Raw genomic sequence first — 21,427 nt, 5'->3', positions numbered from 1 at the left:
TACAGTGGCTACAAAAGCGAGGTTGGAGGCTTAGAATACTATAGAAAGGCACGCATTTCATGAGTCCCCCAAAACCTGTTCACCATATATGAAGCACAAGTCAAGAGTGCAATGGAATATTCTCTACTTGCCTAGAAGCTTGGCCCATCCAGGAAAAGCAGCCCGCGTGATTGGCATTACATCCACAAGCATCCACTCCCTCCAGCACCAGTGCTTAGTAGCAGCCGTGTGTACTATCTGCAAGAATCACAGCAGAAATTCACTAAAGATCCTTATTATCCTTCCAAAAGCATGGCCACTTGTGTGCAGAAGGAAAAGGGCAGCAGATACATAGGAATGTCACTACCTTCAAGCTCCCCTCCAAGACACTCATCATCCTGACTTGGAAACATATTGCTGTTTTTTTTTCACTGTTGCTGGGTCAAAAATCCTGAAGTCCCTTACCCAAGGGTATTATGGGTCAAGTGACAGCAGTGGCTCAAGAAGGCAACTCACCACCATTTTCTCAAGGACAACTAGCAATGGGTAATGTATGCTGGCCTAGCCAACGATGCCTGCATTCCATGAATAAAGGCATCACAAAGTGCTTTGGAGCCAATTTATTCCTATCATGTAGAGAATTACTCCTCAGAATTTAAATTATAGCTTCTATAACGATACTCACTTCAATCTACATTGTTAGAAGTCCTTTGCAGATTTTCACCCTGCAACAGAAAGAGAATTGTTCAATCTGCTTGTTGCCATTAGGAACACCAGACCTTTTTGCCGTAAACTTGGCACCCTCGAACCTGGTCAGATGTTTGCAAGTAACATGCGGGAGAGTGGAGAAAGACATGGTCTAAACATACCACTAATTCCTTAATCTAAACAAAACACATGAATGTTAATGCGACCATCCAACAGCAGTGATTTTACAAAAAGTGGGAGTGTTTAAGAGTAAAATGTCCACTGGGAGGTTACTTTCTTTGTTAACCATTGAAAAACAGCTTTGGATAACCCGCGTTTAATCATGTACCAATCTCAAAGCACTGATTACATAAAGGGATTAAGTGCTTGGTTACATTCACAGAAGAATGAAGCATAAAGGTAACCTAACACATTGTCCTCAATGACCTTTAATGCTATTTTATTTCGAAACTTCTCTCTGTGCTGGTATCCCACAGCTTAATTTCAGGTCCACTGTTTTCAGTTTGGAAAAGCTTAACTAAGAGCCAGCAATGCGACATCCATACCAGCATGTAACTATCCTACAAACCAACAGGAGGATCTCTTTAATGATTATAGTTGTGTGGTCAGGTTGTCCTTTAATCCACTTTAACAAATTAATTTTCAATCCACACTTTACGCTATTAATCACAGAGCTAAGGCATTAGCGTGCAGCAAACAAAGCATCAATTAAACCAATTTGTGAAGCAAGTTAACCTGTAATTGTGTGGAGTATTTTTCTCATCATTAAGCAATAAATGTGAGCTCTGCAAGGTACGTGTGAGTTATAATTCCGCTGACCCTCTGGCCTATGCAAACTTTGATAGGTCAGGTTTTTAATAGTGAGCTCCCAACAACGCCAGCTCCTAGGAATTTGTATGCAGTCTCCAGGAGGATAATGAGGCTGGAATTGGAAGTGGGATCCCTGAGCTGAAATTTCTGTCAGTGTTCTGGATGATCTTGTGTTACTTACCCCAGGCCAGGGACTTCCCTTGTCTGACTCACACATGATAGTGACCGAGTCATTGGAATAGCACATTATCATCCAATTGCACATTATCACCACTTCTGAGGAAGCGTCACCAGACCCGAAACATTATCTCTTATTTTTTCTTCACAGCTGCTGCCAGACCTGCTGAGTTTTTCCAACAACTTCTGTTTTTATTGCCAACATGTCTTCTCTATTCAACAAATGCTTAGTTTCAAATTGTGTAATATATGTTCTGCGGCATATGAAATCTTGGTGATTTATAGAACCTTTGGGATTCATTACTTTTGATTAAAATGCAGTCAGAGTGGAGATTTACAACACTTAAGCAATGTTTGATTTTATGATTACATTATATTACATAGCTTACTTGAAGGCACAGTGACAAATGCAACATAAATGTAAATTGCATTCTATCCAACTGTTTAATCATTTAGCAGCCACGAAGCAAGACATTTGCTGTATTCATGTGATAAGTAAATTAAAAGTTCCCCCCTCAACATTAACCCCCCCAAAAAATGAAAAGCGCAGGCCAGAGAAAGGACACTACCAATACTCGGTCACCCCCTAGAGCTGCCCCCAGAAAAGGTACCAACAGAGCAGTGGGGACAGGCAAAATATTTCAGGGAGAGAAATAATGGGAAATACTCAGGCAAGAAAAGCAGAGGATATGGAGCAGTGAAAAGATTAAAGGTGTCGTATGTAAGACCATAAGACCATAAGAAACAGGAACAGGAGTAGGCCATTCGTCCCCTTGAGCCTCCACTATATTTTAGAAGGATCATGGCTGATCCGGCACACCTCAAGTCCACTTCCCTGCCCTTTCACCATAATCCATGATTTCTCTATTGATCAAGACCCTATCTATCTATGTCGGCCTTAAATATACAGAACGATTCTGCCCCCACAGCCTCCTTGTGGCAAGGTGAAAGATTCACAACTCTCTGCGAGGAGAAATAGCTCCTCATCTCAGTCTTAAATTGGTGCCCCTTTATTCTGAGATGACGCCCTCTTGATTTAGGCTCTCCTGTGAGGGGAAACACCCTCTCAGCATTTACCCAGTCAAGTCTTTAAGAATCTGATATATTTCAGTGAGATCGCTCTCAGTTTTCTGAACTCGAATGAGTAGAGGTCCAACCTGTTCAAGAGTAGCTCATGAGGCAATCCCTTCAGACCAAAGATCATCCTTGTGAATCTTCTGTGAACTGTCTATGGAAACAAATATAAATGATTGAGACAGGATTTTGCCACCATTCCTCCTGTCGGTACTGGATCTAAGGACTGGTTTGGGTAACTGCGGGAGAGGGTGAACCACTCGTGAAGGTTAACAAAAAGAGGCACTAGTTTTATCAACAAGATGTAGTGTAATCCATGACAGCAAGATGTGCATGCCGCAGTGGACAGATGCTGTCTAGATCCAAGATGACAAGGGCATTTGCAAGTAAATAGGGTGAGGTAAGCAGGAATGAAATTCTCGACATTAAGAGAAACATTATCTGATTCTGCAACCAAACTTCGATTAGCAAGGCAAGAATCTCACTTACGAGCGGCAGGAGCTGATTTGCATGCATTAATATGCCATTATTACTTCATATTGCCTCCTCGATGTACAGCCTCCCATTCTACCACCAGCTGGATAGAAGCAAGGCAGCGACAGTACTCAATATGAAAGTCAGGGGGGTTGTCTGGCAACTCCAGCTTACCGCTTGCCTTCTCTGAATGTACCATCTTGGGCAGCAATCTCCATCATCTCAAGGCACACTCCATAGGCAACCACCACCCATACCTACTGCCCACGGATGTTGACATTGGGCATGTACCAGCCTCACCATAACCTCCTCATACATCTCTGGTCTACTGGCAGCACGTGAGTGCCACATACTGGAACACACTGGCACCTTTGCTTATAATGCTATTGCCAGGACACTTTACATGCAGGAACTGGCACCCTGTTTGTGAATTGATTGCATCTCAGGGTTTCTTACTTGCCACTACAGTGCTGACTTACTGTAGTCACCTGGATGCTCACAGCACTTCTGCATTGCCTTGTGCTATTGCAGTATTCCCTCTCAGGCAGTGTTTAAAGGCTCACCACACTCTGTCTTGTTCAACTCTTTAGTGCAGATACAAACCCATGCAGCTTACCGTGGTTGCAAGCAGTGATCAATCAATGAGTTAAGTCACACCTACTTCAGATGGGGCACATGTTGCTGTGCAGACCTGTGTATGTCAATCCAACACATGTAAATTGAGCTAGCAGGGTACATGGCAAATACGTGGAACTTGTGCCTTCAACCAAACAGCCATGTCCACAGATATGAGAGCAATGGCCTTCAATCAGACCAAAGGAGACAACACTCAGTTTGGGGCTCCAAGGACAGTACATCAAGGGCATCATCCAGGGGCTTGGACATGGTCAGTCTGCTGCATAGGGTGGCCAGGGTCCATATCATTATCACAACTAGGGAGTGGGCCACAGTCTACACTGCATGTCCTGAGTAAGCAGTCCCAGGAGTCATGCTAAAGTCAGTTCAGGAAGCCAAATTAATTCAGCAAGAAGTGATATAGAGTCGGAAGGCATAGAATCTGTGTGGATATGAGTTGAGGAACTGCAAAGGCAAAAAAGATCCTGATGAGAGTTGTGTACAGGCCTCGTACCAGTATTCAGGATGTGGCGAAAAATATAAATCAGGAGATAAAAAAGAAATGTAGGAACTATGCTACTACAATAATCGTGTGGGACCTCAATATGCAGATGGACTAGGAAAGGCAGGTTGGTATTGGACACAAGAAAAGGAATTTGTGGAATGTCTACAAAATCTTTATTTGGAGCAGCTTGTGGTAGAGCCCACTAGGGACCAGGAAGTCCTGAATTTGGTGATGTGCAATGAGGCAGACCTGATTATGGAGTTTAAGGTGAAGGATCCCATGGGGGACAGCGACCGTAATATGATAGAATTCACGCTGCACTTTGAGAGGGAGAAGCCAGAATCAGATTCAATGATGTTGCAATTGAGTAAAGGTAACGACAAAGACACTGAGGAAACTGCCATCCTTACCTGGTCTGCGTGTGACTCCAGGCCCACAGCAATGGGGCTGACTCTTAACTACCCTCTCGGTAATTACAGATGACAAATGTGATGTAATAAAAATAAATGTGCTGGTGTTGGCAAGGGTCCTGAGGAGGTTTACAAGAATGATCCCAGGGATGAAGGACCTGTTGAGGACTCCGGGTTTATGACTGATGGAAATTAGAAAGATGCGAGGGAATCTGATTGAAACTCACCAAATACTGAGAGGCTTGGATATAGTGGACATGGAGAAGATGTTTCCATTAGTAGGAGACACTAAGGCCCAAGTGTCAAAGTGAAGGGGCGACCATTCAGAAGTGACATAAGTGTATTTAAGACAGAGATAGATAGGTTTTCTTATTAGGAGGGTGACCAAAGAATATGGGGATAAGACAGGAGACTGGGGTTGAGAAACATATTAACCATGATTGAATGGTGGAGCAGACCCGATTTATGAGTGTACAATTGCATTTGCAATGAAAAGTCAGCAATGCGTCCTGAGAAGAGTATTTTTTTCTCTTGGTTTCCCTCCAACTTCATTCATGGTGAAGGGTAACCCAGACTGGCAGCCCTGACTGGGTGCACAGTGAGCTCTAAAAGCAGTGCCAGTGCCAGAAATCATGGGATGTGCCAGCAATCGTGAGTACTTCCATCTCTAGTGAGAAGGAAGCTGGGATGAGCAGGAAGCCATTGAGGGGTGCTGCATACGTCAGAAAACACGTTTCGGAGAATAATGCAGGAAACATTCATGAAACTCACTAGAATCACAGAATCCCAACAGTGTAGAAGCAGGCCATTTGGCCCATCAAGTCCACGCATCCTCTGAAGATTTTCCCACCCAGACCCACCCCATCTCTGTAACTCTGCATTTCCCAAGGATAGTCCATCTCACCTGCACATTTACTACATGCCATGGACAACTTAGCATGGCCAATCCACTTAACCTACACATCTTTGGACTGTGGGAGGAAGCCGGAGCACCCTGAGGAAACTGACTCAGACAAGGAGGGAACATGCCAAGTTCACACAGAGACTTGCCACAGGATGGAATTGAGCCCAGGTTTCTGGCACTGTCAGGCAGCAGTGCTAACCATTGAGCCACCATGCCACCCCTAAAATTGACAACTCACTGATTTCTGGAAACATTGAATCTGTGAGCTTGTCAGGCATAATTACAAAGATTATCAGAAGTCAGACTGACAGACACATTTGACCCTATTGCAATCTAGAGCTGAACTCCCCAATTTGGGGCATCATCAGATTTGGTGGAATTGCTAACATTATCCCTTTTGGAACTATTACCTTGTACAACCAAATGCACAAGAAACATGACAACTCTTCCAATTCTTCCATGCATACAACCAGCATAGGACCAGAATTTTCTTTTGGTTTCCTTATTTGGTTAGGTATTTTTTCAAAGAAAATATAAAAAACAGCCTCAACATCCCCTCCATCAAATTTCTGGAGGGTTTACACAACATTAAAAGATCCAAGAGATAATGGGAACTGCAGATGGTGGAGAATCCGAGATAACGAAGTGTGGAGCTGGATGAACACAGCAGGCCAAGCAGCATCTCAGGAGCACAAAAGCTGACGTTTCAGGCCTAGAGCCTTCATCAGAAAAAGCTGATGAAGGGCCTAGGCCCGAAACGTCAGCTTTTGTGTTCCTAAGATGCTGCTTGGCCTGCTGTGTTCATCCAGCTCCACACTTCATTATCTTTAAAAAGGTCCATCTGAGTTTCAGTTTGAACTCAGTTCCTTTTCTATCAGAACGTTCCATAGTGTCAGATGCCTTCATTTTCCTAATTCTTGCTGTTAATCCAGCAGTTTCTATCTCTGTATATTTTTCTCTCTTATTTATCCCTTTTCCATTCTAGCCCCAACTGCTGAAATGCTCGTTCTCTTTCCTTTTTCTCTCTCAGAAGTGCTTTTCCCTTTTCTTTTTTCTGTATCTGAAGGTTTCTCTTCCAAATTTTCCCATTTCTATTTTCATTCATTTCCTTCTCTATTTCAAGCTGATTAATTTGCAATTGCATTTTTGTCACTCAGTTGGCTGGGCCTTGTTTGCTTTGCTGTTCTCCAATGTTAAATGCTGTGCTATTAACTTACTTATGGGTAGTACGGTGCTTACTGGTTACCACTGCTGCTTCACAGCACCAGGGATCCTGGTTTGATTCCAGCCTTGGGCAACTGTCTAAATGGAGTTTGCACATTCTCCCTATGTCAGTGTGGGATTCTTCTGGGTACTCTAGTTTTCCCTATATTCCAAAGGGGTGCAGGTTAGGTGGATTGGCCATGGGAAGTGCAGGCTCACAGGGATGGGGTGGGATGTATTTCAGTGGATCAGTACTGGCTGAATGGTCTGCTTCTACACTGTAGGGATTCCGTGTCTGCTTTCAACTCTGATTTCACTACCAATTCAATGAGCCTAGCCTTGCATTCTGTGATAAATCATCCACCTCAAGCGAAGTCATAGCAGTTCCCAAAGATATTTTGAGAGAATAATGTGCAAGAAGACTGGTATCTTTCTTTTTATCCTTTTGGATCATTATTAATGCACTTCTAATTAAACAATGTCTGCATCAGGACTCCTGGACAAGACCTCAGTTTTATATTATAATTAAGGCTGGAGGAATGCATTGTTGTTCTAGTCCAACTGCTTCATGGATCACAGCATTAAATCAAAATGCTTCTCTCAGTTACCAACATTACTGATTGGAGGCCTTATCTATACAAGATTTTAATTAAAAAAGATCTATCACACAGTTTTACTTGATTAATGAAATTATTGGTTTATTATTAAAACAAAACTAATTAAATGAAGTTGTAATAACTGGTTAACATACACAGTCAGTAATATAGAAATGCAAATATTTATCTCTTAAGTAATTCAAACCATCCACCCACTCATATACACACACACACAGATACACTTACACATACACACAAGCTTCAGGAAAAAAGAAAAATGCAGATTCTCTCTGTACTATTCACTTAAAACAAACAACTTTCTTAGCCATGAGGGTTATTCTTTAAATCAAAAAGGATAAGATGTAGAATATTCCAACATTTGCCCCTCCATTTTTGGGAGTGTGTGGTCAGGTCTCAAATCACTCAGAGTTGTGTCCAGAGTCTTGGCAGACACAACTTGCTCAGGAAATACAATTTTGAGAAATTCCTGCAGTCACTCTTACAGAAAAATGAATAAGTTTCACCCAATCTCAACAAGATGTCTCTTTACAGATAGGCAGTCTTTCTCAGAGATAGTAGGAACCGCTGATGCTGGAGTCTGAAATAACAAGGTGTGGATCTGAATGAACACAGCAGGCCAGGCAGCATCAGAGGAGCAGGAAAGCTGAGTTTTCAGGCCTGGGCCCTTCTTCAGAAATGGGAAGGGGGATGGGGCTTCTGAAATAAATAGAGAAAGGGGGAGGTGATGGTAGAAGGTAGATAGAGGAGCAGATAGGTGGAGCAAAGACAGACAGGTCAGAAAGGCAGGGATGAAGCCAGTAAAGTTGAGTGTAGGTAGGGAGTTGGGATGGAGGTTGGTCAGTGCGGAGGGAGGGCTGGATAGGTGGGAGGGAAAACGGACAGGTCATGGAGATGGAGATGTTGTTAGTAGGTAGGAGGTGGGGGTGGGGGTGGGGTTTGGTCAGTGAGGTGGGAGGAGCAGATAGGTGGGAGAGAAGACAGACAGGTCAAGGAGGCGGGCACGAGATGGGCTGGTCTTGGGATGAGGTCGGGGGTGGGGAGTTTTGTTCCCTGACTAAGTCCAGAGATCAAATTCAATCATGATTGCAGCAGCCCTTTGCTGAGGTTTACGGTAGAAAAATTTGTTATCACCATCTGGAGATTTTTAGGAAGGCCTTGTTAAATAAAAAATATTCCAATGTCGACAGTAACCCTTCAATTACCGCCTTGGAAGAAACCATTCCAGGTATTACTATGAAACTGGAAATAAATCAAATTTTCAGCGACATTTCAAAAGCAGAGTCCTCAAAGAAATGTTAAATATGAAAGGCCTCTATAACACATTGATGAACAAAGGGATCAGCAGCACCAAAGCGTCAATCACTAAGAGTTGTGCCATAATTTATCAGGACCCATTAAGAATCAAACTGAGTGTTAGCCACTAGATTTTTGTTAACAAAGTGGTTATCACAAGTTTGGAGTTTATTTAACTCCATTTAAAGGGGTCACATTTGAACACATTTTCATTCCAGGGAGTTGGGGGCAGGATAGCATTCTGTGCCGTGGCTCCAGAATTGAATTACTTGTGGGCACATGTGGAGGAGGCAGGTGAACGCAGAGGCAGGTTGGTTAAAATGCTTGATTTGTTTCTGTGGGGCTTGAGGAGGTGATGGCCTATTGGAGTTGTCATGGGCTAGTAATCTAGCAATCTAGTCTAACATTCTGGGGATCTGGGTTTGAGCTCCACCACATTAGATAGTGGGATTTAAAACCAATACAAATGTAAAACCACGGCCCTCTGAAATGGCCTTACAAGCCATTCAATTTTATCATGTTATCACGTGCTAGAATGAAATGAAACCCAAATGGACAACCTAGCTTTGGCATTGGAAATGAATACAGCAAATATCCCCATGCAGACCTGCAAACTTCTCCTTATCACCATCTGGGGCCCAAGGCCAAACCTGAGGAAGCTGTCTGCCAGACTGGTCAAGCAACAGCTGGACATAGTCATACTCACAGAATCATACCTTATACATAATGTCCCAGACATCACCATCACTGTACTGATGGCACAGTGATATACATCCAAGAGAGAGCTGTCCTTGGAATTCCCAGCATTGACTCTGGACACCATGAAGTCTCATGGCATTAGATCAAACTTGGGCAAGGAAATCTCTTGGTGATTATCACATACCATGCCCTCCACCACCTCAATAGCAGCTGGCAAGCCGGAGAGCAGTTGGCGGGATTCAGCCAACACAGGAGAGAGCTTCATGGAGAGTGTGGGCCAGTGTAAGGTAGAGTGTATCCTCTTGGGGAGTGTGGGCCCAGTGCAGGGTAGAGCGTACCCTCATGGTGTGTGGGCCCAGTGCAGGGTAGAGCATACCCTCACGGTGTGTGGGCCCAGTGCAGGGTAGAGCGTACCCTCATGGTGTGTGGGCCCAGTGCAGGGTAGAGCGTACCCTCATGGTGTGTGGGCCCAGTGCAGGGTAGAGCGTACCCTCATGGTGTGTGGGCCCAGCACAGGGTAAAGGATACCCTCATGGCGAGTGTGGGCTCAGCACAGGGTGGAGCATACCCTCATAGACTGTAGGCCCAAGGCTATAGAAGGACAATAATGTTGAATTTATAACTGTATACCTTTATTTTTCTAATTTAAACTAAAATCTGCTGTAATATTAAACTTTTAACTTGGTTCTTCATTCTTCTATTTTGTACCTAGGTGCATTTGTATCTAAGATGGTACTGGGAATGGTGACTGTACTTTTTTCACTGTACTCCTGTACTTAAGTACATGAGTCCACATGACAATAAACCTAATTCTAGTTCTATTTCTAATTCTAATTTAATTCTAATTCTAATTCCACCTCGGCTGATGAATCAGGGATTCTTGAAGTTGAACACTACTTGGATGGAGCACTGACGGTGGCAAATCTGCAGAATATACTTTGAGTGGGGGATTTCAATGTCATTAACTCTGATTTCTCTGTACAGATGCTGCCAGACCTGCTGAGTTTTCCCAGCAATTTCAGTATTTGTTAAAAATCAATAGAACCGCAGATGCTGTAAATTAGGAACAAAAACAAGTTGCTGGAAAAGCTCAGCAGGCCTGGCAGCATCTATAAGAAAAAATCAGAGTTAATGTTACGGATCCAGTGACCCTTTCTCAGAAATAGTGGGAACTGCAGATGCTGGAGAATCCAAGGTAACAAAGTGTGGAGCTGGATGGACACAGCAGGCCAAGCAGCATCAGAGAAGCAGGAAGGCTGACGTTTCGGGCCTAGACCCTTCTTCAGAAAAAAAAAGTCAGCTTTCCTGCTCCTCTGATGCTGCTTGGTCTGCTGTGTTCATCCAGCTGTACACCTTGTTATCTCAGACCCTTTCTCAGAACTGTTTTTGATTTTGTTTCGGATTTCCAGCATCTGCAGTTCTTTCAGTTTTCTTTTAGACAGTATATTCTTTTTAATTCGGTCACAAGCTGAAAGCTTAAGCCCTTTTTTTTTAAGTTTGAAGAACAACAATCATGGAAGTCAGGTCGTGACCCTTAAATAATCCGTATCCACTCTTCACGAGCATTTATACCAATGTGTGACTCCCACACTGGTTGAAGGTCCCTGAAGCTGCTAAAATCGGGCCTGTTTGAGCTTAATAGTCAGTTTCTGATTTTTGGTTTCTCTCTTGTGTGTATTATGTATGTTCCTTGTCTCTGCTGGATCGATTGGAGATGGGGCCAAGACTTTTGTTATTCACTTGTGGGAAATGGGGGTTGCTGGGTGGCCACCATCTGTTGTCCATCTCTAGTTGTGCTTGAACTGAGAGGCTTGCTAGACCATTTCAGAGGGCAGTGGAAAGTCAATCGTGTTGCTGTGGGCTGGAGTCACATGTAGACCAGACAAGGCGAGGTTGGCAGATTTCATTCCCTGAAGGATATTACAAAAACAAATGGTGCTGCATGTAGTCTCTCTTATTGTTCTTAAACCTCATTTGAGCCTTCCTCACTTTGGGAAGATCCAACCCTCGGAGTTATTTCACAAGGCATGTAATTGAAAAGTAGGAAAGTTATCTCGCACCTGTATCAAACTTTGGTTGGACTATAGATCTGGTTGCCATAATATAAAAAAAAGACACAGATGCAATGCAGAGGTGCAGAGCTTTGCAAAGGTGATACCAGAAATGTATGGGTTGACAGATTATGAAAGGTTTGATCTCCTTTTCCTTGAAAAAAAATCAGCTGAGGGGTGTCCTAACAGAAGTCTTTAAAATTCTGAACAGTTTTGATAGAGTGAATTGGGAATGGCATAGCCAGGGTCATTAATGTGACTTGGGCTCCAAGGAGAGGCTGGTAGGCTGGGACATTTTTCACTGGAGCATAGGAAGTTGTGGGGTGACCACGTGGAGGTTTATAAAATAATGAGGGGTGCAGATAAACTGAGTGCCAGGTGTCTTTTCCCTAAGGCAGGGATTTCAAGGCAATGGGGCAGATTTTTCAGGTAAGAAGAGAAAGATTTTATAAAAAGACATGAGAAGCAACTTTTTCACACAGAGACTGGTTCACGGGTGGAATGAGTATCCAGAGGGAGTGATGGATGTGGGTACAGTCACAACGTTAAAGAAAGGCGTTTAGATAAGTACATGAATAAGAAATGCTTGCAGGGATAAGGGCCAAGCACAGGCAGGTGGGACTAGTTAATTTGGCATAATGATTGGCATGGACTGGTTGGACTGAAGGATCTGTTTCTGTGGTGTATGACTCTATAAATTCAATAGGGAATTCAGAGGAATTTCTTCACCAAAAGACTGGAACTCACTACCATGGCGAGTGGTTGGAAAAACGTAAACTAGAGGCATACAAGTGGAAATGAGACCAGCACATCAGGGACAAGAGCATAGATGGTTACAAAAGTCATTTCAGCAAAGGCAAAGATCAGAGGAGGCTGGGTGTAGCATCCAAACAGGCATGGATTGGCTGGGTTGAATAGCCTTAAATCCCACACAAACCAAAGTAATTCCTGGTTCAGTTCTGTGAAAAGGACACTGAACATGAAACGTTAACTCTGATTTCTCTCCACAGATGCCGCCAGTCCTGCTGAGCTTTTCTAGCAATTTCTGTTTTGCTTCTAATAATTCCTGGTATCTGTCTGCGAGCCTAACAGTATCACATTGTCAATTAATATTTGTGTGAAATACCTGGCAATGCTTTCCCATGTTAGAGGTGTTATATAAATGCAATGTGTTGTTACTTGCATCCTGGAACAATGAATGTCAAAAGAGAAATCCTGTCGAGTAATAAGTCTGAATTCAGAGATCTGAGGGGACCCATGAAGCAGCTGGTACAGGAGCTGAAGGTTTGTTCTGTTCCCTGACAGGCAGTCATTGTTATCAGCTTTTAATTAGCCATCCAAAAATATTCTCCAGGGAGCAGCCTTTCTGATGTTGAGGAGAAGACATTCGGAGTCAATAGGACCTTTTATCGTAATCAAATGTAAAACATGCAAAAAAAAAGACTTTTGTTGGAACTTGCCAATAATCAATGTGATATTTCCCCATAGTATCAGAGGATGGTTTTAGCTTTTAGAAGCATTATTAAGTCAGATGTTGCAATCAGAGGTGCTTATTTAAACATTAATACGGTTCAGGTCACCAACATGGCAACCTACTCTAAAATGACACATTTCCACTCAAGGGCAAAGTGAATAGAACATTTAGCACAAGCCAGCACAAGCACGAATTGCACTCCCAATGCTTTTCCATTGTGTTGCGATCTTTCAGCTTTTCTGACTAGAAATTTCTAAAAGTAGGAAACAGTGGGAGCATGTTTAATGGATATGGCCTAGTCCCAACCATTTCTGAAATAGATACAAAGGTAACAACATTGAGCCATTCTCCTATTACGGTTTTGCATCACACTACCAGAAGGATGTGGATGCTTTGGAGAGGGTACAGAAAAGGTTTACCAGGATGTTGCCTGACTCAGGGATTTTAGTTGTGAATAAAGGTTGGATAGACTGGGTTTGTTTTCACTGGAATGCAGGAGATTGAGGGGTGACCTAATGAAAGTTTATAAGATTGTGAATGACATGGATAGAGTGGAAAGTGTGAGGCATTTACCCAGTGTTGGAGGGGTCAATTACTAGGGGACTCAGGTTCAAGGTGCGAAGGGGGAAGTTTAAAAGAGATGTGCGAGGCATGTTTTTCACACAAAGGGTGGTGAGTGCCTGAGGAGGTGATGGCAGCAGACGCAATAGCAACATTCAAGAAACACATGGAAGAATACATGAATATGAAGGGAATGGAGGGTAACGAATCCTGTTGGTGAAGACAGTTTTAGTATGGGAGGGAAAAATGTGTCGGTGCAGGCTTAGAGGGCCAAAGGGCCTGTTCCTGTGCTGTATTGTTCTTTGTTTTTTGTTCTAGTATTATTTAGTTCTGGGTATTCTAAAGTGTCATGGAAGGGGTAGAGTTTCTTGGATCAAATGCTTGTTCTTTTTTCTTTCTGTTGGCATGTGGGTTCCACAGATAAAACCAGCATGTGATTTCTGTCACTAATTGCTTTGAACTGAATGACATGCATTTCACTGGAGGTTAGACTAGGCAAGGGCCCTGATAGATTTTCTTTTAGCATACTTACTTGCAACACTTCATTTTAACAACACTGAGGTTGAGATGCAGGGTGTATGAGGTGAAAGAGCTTCAGTTGGATGGAGCCGGAGATGGATACACAACTGGGGTCGGTGAGAACGTGGTGGTCGTTTAGGAGCATTGCTGACAGTGAAAATGATGAAAGATGAGGTTATCTCTGACAACCCCGAGATGTCCATGCATGAGCCTAGCGCCTGGGAGAGCTGGCATGAGTTCACTGTCCTCCTTCTCCTCTTCCTATCCTTCCTGTCATTTTCATTGGAAGAAGTGAGCAACTCCACCATGTCCTCAATTAGCAATCCCTCTGTCCTTTACAATGCCTCATTGTACAAGACACAGCAGATGATGATACCAGACGAAATGTGTGTTGTAAACCTTTGCTATACCAGTCAAGGAAGCACCATTTGAATAGTCCCATGGTCTGCTCTATGACTTGCTTCTTCACTCATGGTACATGGGCATTGCAGGCTGGACCAGCATTTATTGCCAGTCCATAACTGCCCTCGAAGAAGGTGATGGTGAGCTGTCTTCTTGAACCAGTCTGTCCATATGGTATAGGCGGTCATACAATGCTTTTAGGGAGTGAATTCCAGGATTTTGACCCAGAAATCCTGAAGGAACTGTGATATATTTCCAAGGCCAGATGGTAAGTGCCTTGGAGGGAAATTGCAGGTGATGGTGCTCAGCAGTATACAGTGCTCCTCCACATGGGGAAGAAATACTCGTTTAATGAGCCAGGCATGGAATCATGTGTAGCTGTGACACCTGGGAGTTCCTTAAGATATATGCGCCATGAAAGCATTCCCACAAATGAAGATACACCTGCATAATACATTTACGATCACCACACACACTTTGGACTTTGGGGAATGAATTTACGGTGAGTCCTATGTAGTCAATTACACCCCGTACCTGTATGTGGTTGATTTTACCCTGTACCTGTATGCAGTAGATTACACATTGTACCTGTACACAATCGATTAAAACCTTCATCTGAATGCAGTCAATTATATCTTATACTTGTGTGCGATCGATTACACTATGTGCCTGTGCGCTGTTGATTTCACCCTGTATTCGTATACAGGTCAATTACACTTAGTACCTGTATGCAGTTGATTAAACACTGTATCTGCATGCAGCCAATTATACCCTGTAGCTGTATGCTGTCGATTGCACCTTGTACCTGGGTGCAGCCAATTAGACCCTGTACTTGAATGCAGTTGATTATGCCCTTTACCTGTTATACAGTCAATTGCACCCTGTACTTCTGTGCAGTTGATTAAACCATCTACTGTATACAATCGATTATATCTTGTACCCGTGTGCAGTTGATGACATTCTGTACCTGTGTGCAGACAATTACACCCTCTACTGTATACAATTGATTATATCTTGTGCTCGTGTGCAGTAGATTGGACCCTGTACCTGTATAAAGTTGATTACAGAAGGCACACACATTTTCAATGCACATCACAGGCAATTTAATTGCAATTTTGTGGAAAATAAATAAAAGAGAGAGAGTGTAAGTGCTAAATGGTTCTGGTTATAGCATCAGGGAAGGCACTCTGTTACGGTTTCAGCAGTTGACCAGTCATAAAGACCAAAGTTTGAGACCTAATTGCTGGAGCCAGGTTCAGTGCCTCTGGAAAGCAATTAAAACCAAGGGACACTGGAGCTTGGCACATCAAAAAGAAACTCACTGATGTACATTATGTTGTGAATACTTCAGACAGGAGAAAGAATCAGTAAGTGTGTCACATTAGCGTGGTGAAAAGATGCTATGACAGGGATGATGGTAAGGAAAAAAGAGGACTTAAAGTGATGAAATACATAAAGGGTGAAGTAGAAATGTCTGCTCGATTGGAGAATGAATCAGAAACTGAAAATTCAAAAGTTAAACTCAAGCAATCAGATTGTAAAATATAGAGAAACTTTAATAAACTAAATTGCATTGTCCATTATTTTCCAGAAATCTAGTAAGGTGGTATACAAAGATTGTTATAGAGCTGTAAACTAAATTGTGAGCGTCGACCAGGAATGGGAATATAATCATTCAGTCTCTTTCTTTTCACCATCATCATTTTTAGTTAATTTTCCTAAATTTGTATCCAGTAAGTGAATTTCCAATTCATCCCATGTGTTCATAGACTTTTTTTTCCTGTCTAATTATATGGGTCTGAGATCTAGTCACAATACAGTCAGAAAACAATCAGAATGTTCTTCTTGGTGTTCATTGGATTGTTCTTGAAGAGGAAGAGATATCATTATGCATTTCAAAATGATGTTATGGAGTAAGAGAAAGAAATTGCTTGCAATGAGACAAGAGTCATGAACCATTGAGCACAAATTAAAGGTGATTGGCAAAAGAACCTGGGGCTATGCGAGGCAACTTCACATAGTAACATGAAGTCAACAATGTGTCGCATGAAAGGATGGTAGAAGCTGTTTCAATTGTAAGATTCAAAGGAAAGTTGAAAAAGCTATTGGAAAAGATGCAGGATTATCAGGAAAGAGTGGAGAGTGAGATTAATCAAGTAATACTACCATGATCTAGCACAAGCATGATGGGTCAAATGGATTCCTTCTGTATTGTATCATTCTATGAGAAGGATGTAGGAATCTCAGCTAAAAGACTGAGCAATCTGTCAAAATCTGCTGACCATCTATAAACTGATGTTTGTGCTGTGAAAAATAGCCTCTAGCCATTCATAATGGACCTCCAACCATTTACACAACAAAGTTAAACATCGATGAGGGAACATGACCGCACACCTTTTGGAAAATATGATTGAGACTGTGAGTTTGTGCAATAACAGAACCATACAAAGTAGAGCTTTTAAAAGGTTTTCCCTGGCTGAACTCATATCTCAAGGAAGCAGTACAATCCTATGAGCAAGACAATAAAAAGTGGAAGATGCTGTGGACCAGCCTGTGACAAATCACGTCAAACTATTATTAAAGAGGAAGACTAATATTGATCTTGGACAGAATTTCTCATAACCGAAGTCCTGCAATCACAACACAAGCTTTTCTGAGTCTAATACAACTTCACTAACTAACTGCAAGATTGCAAGATGGAAGCAGTATATTAGTTTGAGGCAGGAGCTGTGAGCAAGGGGTCACAAGGGTCACTGAATTGTGGAGGCCTATTGGAGACTGAATTCTTACAGTCTAATAACAAAAGTTGCCTGTTGTTTGATAAAGTGCTGAAATGTAGTTTGTAGGCTCACAGTTACTCCATGGAAGTGTTAGCAGAATCAATTCGTGACCCCTTTGGAGTAACAGGGACACACCTCCATTAGTGTCCATATTCTAGAAGAAAGGAGGCTGATACAGTCAACTAAAGTGACAGGGTGATAAATATAAATCTACTGTTATCAATAAACCCTTGAATGTAAAAGCACTTAGTTTCAGCTTAAGTAACTCGCAGAAAGTTTGGTTTCATGAACCAATGCATCATCCATCAGTACTCCTGGTTGCGTTGACAAAGTAATTGTTGGATATCTGAAATGAAGGTTCAATGTGAACTGACATTTTGGAAAGTAGGAATTGTGCGAGGCACTCACTTATTAACTGTTTTTTTTCCAGCTATAAATAGTCCCATTTTTGGTGTGTGTGTGAGACTAAGTTCTCCTGACACGTAGAATTTACCTTGCAGTATGTTGATTAATATACAGACTTTGGGCTTGAAGATGAATTAGCAAAAATGCAATAATGTACTTTTTATTACAAATCTTGAAAGCCTTTTAGAAGCTGTGCTTTATTTAAAAGCAATAACCAGAATGAGGAGGATGATCTATACTGACAGCGCTAATGGATATCTTTTAATTTTTAACCAAGTTACATTCATTGTAATTACGACAACTATGCCTGACAACCAATCTTTCTTTTTGGTAGTGTTAAATTCTCATTGATTAGCTGGTCATGTTTGTTAAGTGGCCTTGTTAACATTAGTGCTCTTTGCGAGCTGCTGACAAACTACATCTCAATGAAAGATTAATGAAAGCTAGTTAACTGTGCTGATTAGAAACTGGCAATTTAATATAAGTCTTCTTGCCTGCGACTGTTCTCATGTATTTATGCTTATGTAGGTGGTTTGGTCGTTGGCTTCAAGTTATCATTAGAAAGCTTTATTCAGTATAAGAACTAATGTAGTATTCTACGTTGTGATTACAGTTCTTGCCTGACAAATTGGCCAATACCTCTGAGTGTTCATGTTTGTTGAAAATGGTATGTATTGTTTTCATCTTTCGAAAAAAAAATCATTCTCATAAACATCCATTTTGAATTTCCAAAATCAGCTGCACAGATTAGAATTCACCTGTTTTGGTCCAGTCAAGTTGCCAGTGGGAGGCAACAAATGAGGAACAAAAGGGCAAAATACTATTCTTATTTCAATATAATCGTCTGAGCACTGCAGCCCCGCAAAAGTACAGGCTGGAGCAAAGAAGCTTTCAGAGACTCAGTCAGGCCGCTCAGTTTTGCATTATGAATCAGCGGGAGTGGGGTGGGGGGCGCGAAGTGGACGCTGCCAGACATTTAACTGAGCCACCAGTCTCAATGGGACACCAGTCCTGATGTCAGCCTCTTATGTGGTCATTATTAGTAAAATACTGCCTTAAGGCTCTGACCCTGTTGGCTCACGTTTAGGATTTCTAAGCAGGATATTGTTCAGAGGACTTAACTATCAAAGAGACTTGCTGTCAGTTGGCTTTGTAAGTCAAACTACTAACGACTACACATGGAGGCCAGTATATTGTGGAGAAGCTTGGTCTCCTGTGGCACGGTGGTAATGTCCCAATCTCAGGGCCAGAGGACCCAGGTTCAAGTCTCACCTCCCTCAGAGGTGTGTAATAACATCGCTTTGAACAGGTTGATTTGGAAACATCAATCCTGCACAGGAGAGTAAAAATGTTCATATAGGCCCAAAACTATTGACTTTATGTGAGAGTCTGACCAACGAATGATGAATGCACATGCCTCCCCATCTGCACAATGTTTGACTTCCTCATCTTTATCATCCTCCTTCTGTCCTTCATCCTCTGATTCTTTCCAAACACCATTGTGCTCTTGCTGGAGGTGTTCTCATTTCCACGTTTGCAAAGTTATTGCAGGGTTTGGCATTCAATTCTTGCACAGTATGTGGTCTTTGCTGACAAATTTTGCCCATTTCTGGTTGCCCTCTCAACTGAATATCTTGCTAAGCCATTCCAGGCATCAGCCTTATTCAGTCTGAAGAAGAATCATACCAGACTCGAAACATTTGCCTCTGTTTCTCTTTCCACAGATGCTGCTGGACCTGCTGAGTATCTCCAGCATTCTCTGTGTTTGTTTCAGAAATCCAACATCAGCAGGATTTGGTTTTTGTTTGACCACTATCAAAACATTCCACAAGGAGCTCAGTCCCAAATCTGGTCAGGTGTAACCCATTCAACACATAAATGTAGAATTCAATAGAAGGGACCCTGTTGTGTCACAGTGGTAATGTCCCTAATCCTGAACCAGGACACCCAAGTTCAAGTCCCACCAGCTCCCAAGGTGCGTAATAATGTCTCTGAGCAAGTTTATAGGAAAAATGGGGTAAATTTTAAAAAATCCAATAGCAAAGTTGTCTTGTGGTGCAGGTGATAGCGTCTATACCCCAGATCAGGAGGTCCAGGATCAAATCCCACCTGCTCCATAGTATGTAAATTACATCTCTGAACAAGTTAATTAGAAAAATAGGCTCATTAAAAACAATTTTTAAAAATTAAAATCCAATAGGAGGAGTCCCTTTTGTAATGTAGTGGTAGTGCACCTATCTCTAGAATAGGATGTAAGGTTCAAGGCCCACCTGTTGCAGTGATGTGTAATAACATCTTTGAACAGGTTGATTAGAAAAGTACATTAAATGAAAAAAAAACATATTTCATGGAGTTCCTATGTTAGTCTCTGACTTTTTAATCAGGCAGTATGTGGCCCGAATGGTTTCTCAATAGCCTGAGAATGACTGCTACCTGACTCCGGTAGATTCCTGCAAATTCTTTTATTTGCATTATTATACGGAATACTGTTGTCTATAATACATCTCTTTAGTGTAGGTTATTACAGTCTTTCTTCACTCTCTCCAGTATGTGAATGCTGACGTTGTATCATTGCTAAACATCGCTTTCTCATTCTACTATAATATGAATATCAAGAATTCAATACAAAATAAAACCCAACAGAATGGGATTTTACAGTAAGTTGCTTCATCTTTTGTCAGCACATAATCACATTATGTGCAGAATGGTGTCGACTTTCATGTTTATCAATTTACTACAGTCATATGATAAGCTACTCACTTTGGAACTTGCAGAACTTTTGAACCATTTATAAATTTAATACAATCCATTTTGTCAGAATTTCCTCTTTAAATACAACAGAGGTAATGGGCTGTTAGGTCAAGTGGCTGGCTAGCAGGTTTGCAATGCAGACTGATAGCAACTAAGTGGGTTCAACTCCCACGCTGGCTGAGGGTACCATGAAGAATTCTCCTTCTCAATCTCTCCTTTCACCTGAGGCATGGCGATCTTCAGTTTGAACCACCAGCCATCTCTGTCTAACAAGAGAAGCTGCCCTTTCGTCTAGTATGACAATAGCAACTTTACTGTTTAGTTCCAAGGAGATAAAAATCAAAATCAAAAACAAAACTCCAGTTTTTCCATGTAAACAATCACCAGAGATTTCCAACTATGTTGCTTTAATAAGATTGTAATCTCCAATAAATTGCGTGGCTCTCTGAACCTACTCTGCCCTTCAGTAAGATCATGGCTGATCTAACCTCAAAGTTCACTTCCCTGACCAATGCCCATATTTCTGGAAGATTTTCCTCTTCAGTTTGGATACGTTCAACCACATGCCTGTATTAAGAATGATGAGAGTTGTATGAAAACTGAGCCCTCTTGACCCAGTCCAAATTGACAAGACTCGGACACATAGTTCTAGTCTGTCCAGCTATGTATAATAACCATTCACACATGTAACCATCTCATTCATTTCGATTCAATCACCTTTAACAGTAATGCAGTGATATGAAGCAATGTTTATGCACAAAGAAAGATGTCATTAAAAGAAGCTTCAATTGAAGTTGGAAAAAAAATACAGATTTATTTTTTATGAACTACTATATCTGTTTTCACCACTCACTTTACCAATTTAGGTTGATTCATAGATTCCAAATGGGTAACAGATGGTCTATGTGTGCACTGCATAAGTCAGGAACAGTACTGTTCATAAATAAATTACTGCAATAAAATTTTAAATGTTTTTTTAAATGGAAAATGGTATGGATGAAATAAATGTCGAATTT

The 21,427-nt window shown here is 41.8% G+C and overlaps 1 long non-coding RNA gene across 1 annotated transcript; it reads right to left on the bottom strand.

The window, feature by feature from the left end:
• Positions 1-131: 131 nt before the first annotated feature.
• On the bottom strand, positions 132-904 carry LOC125456102 (uncharacterized). The gene is made up of 3 exons (XR_007248391.2): positions 849-904; positions 665-704; positions 132-237 (listed from the first exon to the last, which is right to left on the bottom strand). It is a non-coding gene; the product is annotated as an uncharacterized LOC125456102 (long non-coding RNA).
• Between the last annotated feature and the right edge of the window lie 20,523 nt (positions 905-21,427).

The sequence above is a fragment of the Stegostoma tigrinum genome, chromosome 8, assembly GCF_030684315.1.
Source record: "Stegostoma tigrinum isolate sSteTig4 chromosome 8, sSteTig4.hap1, whole genome shotgun sequence".
Classification (NCBI taxonomy): domain Eukaryota; kingdom Metazoa; phylum Chordata; class Chondrichthyes; order Orectolobiformes; family Stegostomatidae; genus Stegostoma; species Stegostoma tigrinum.
This window is presented reverse-complemented; position numbering and strand designations above follow the sequence as displayed.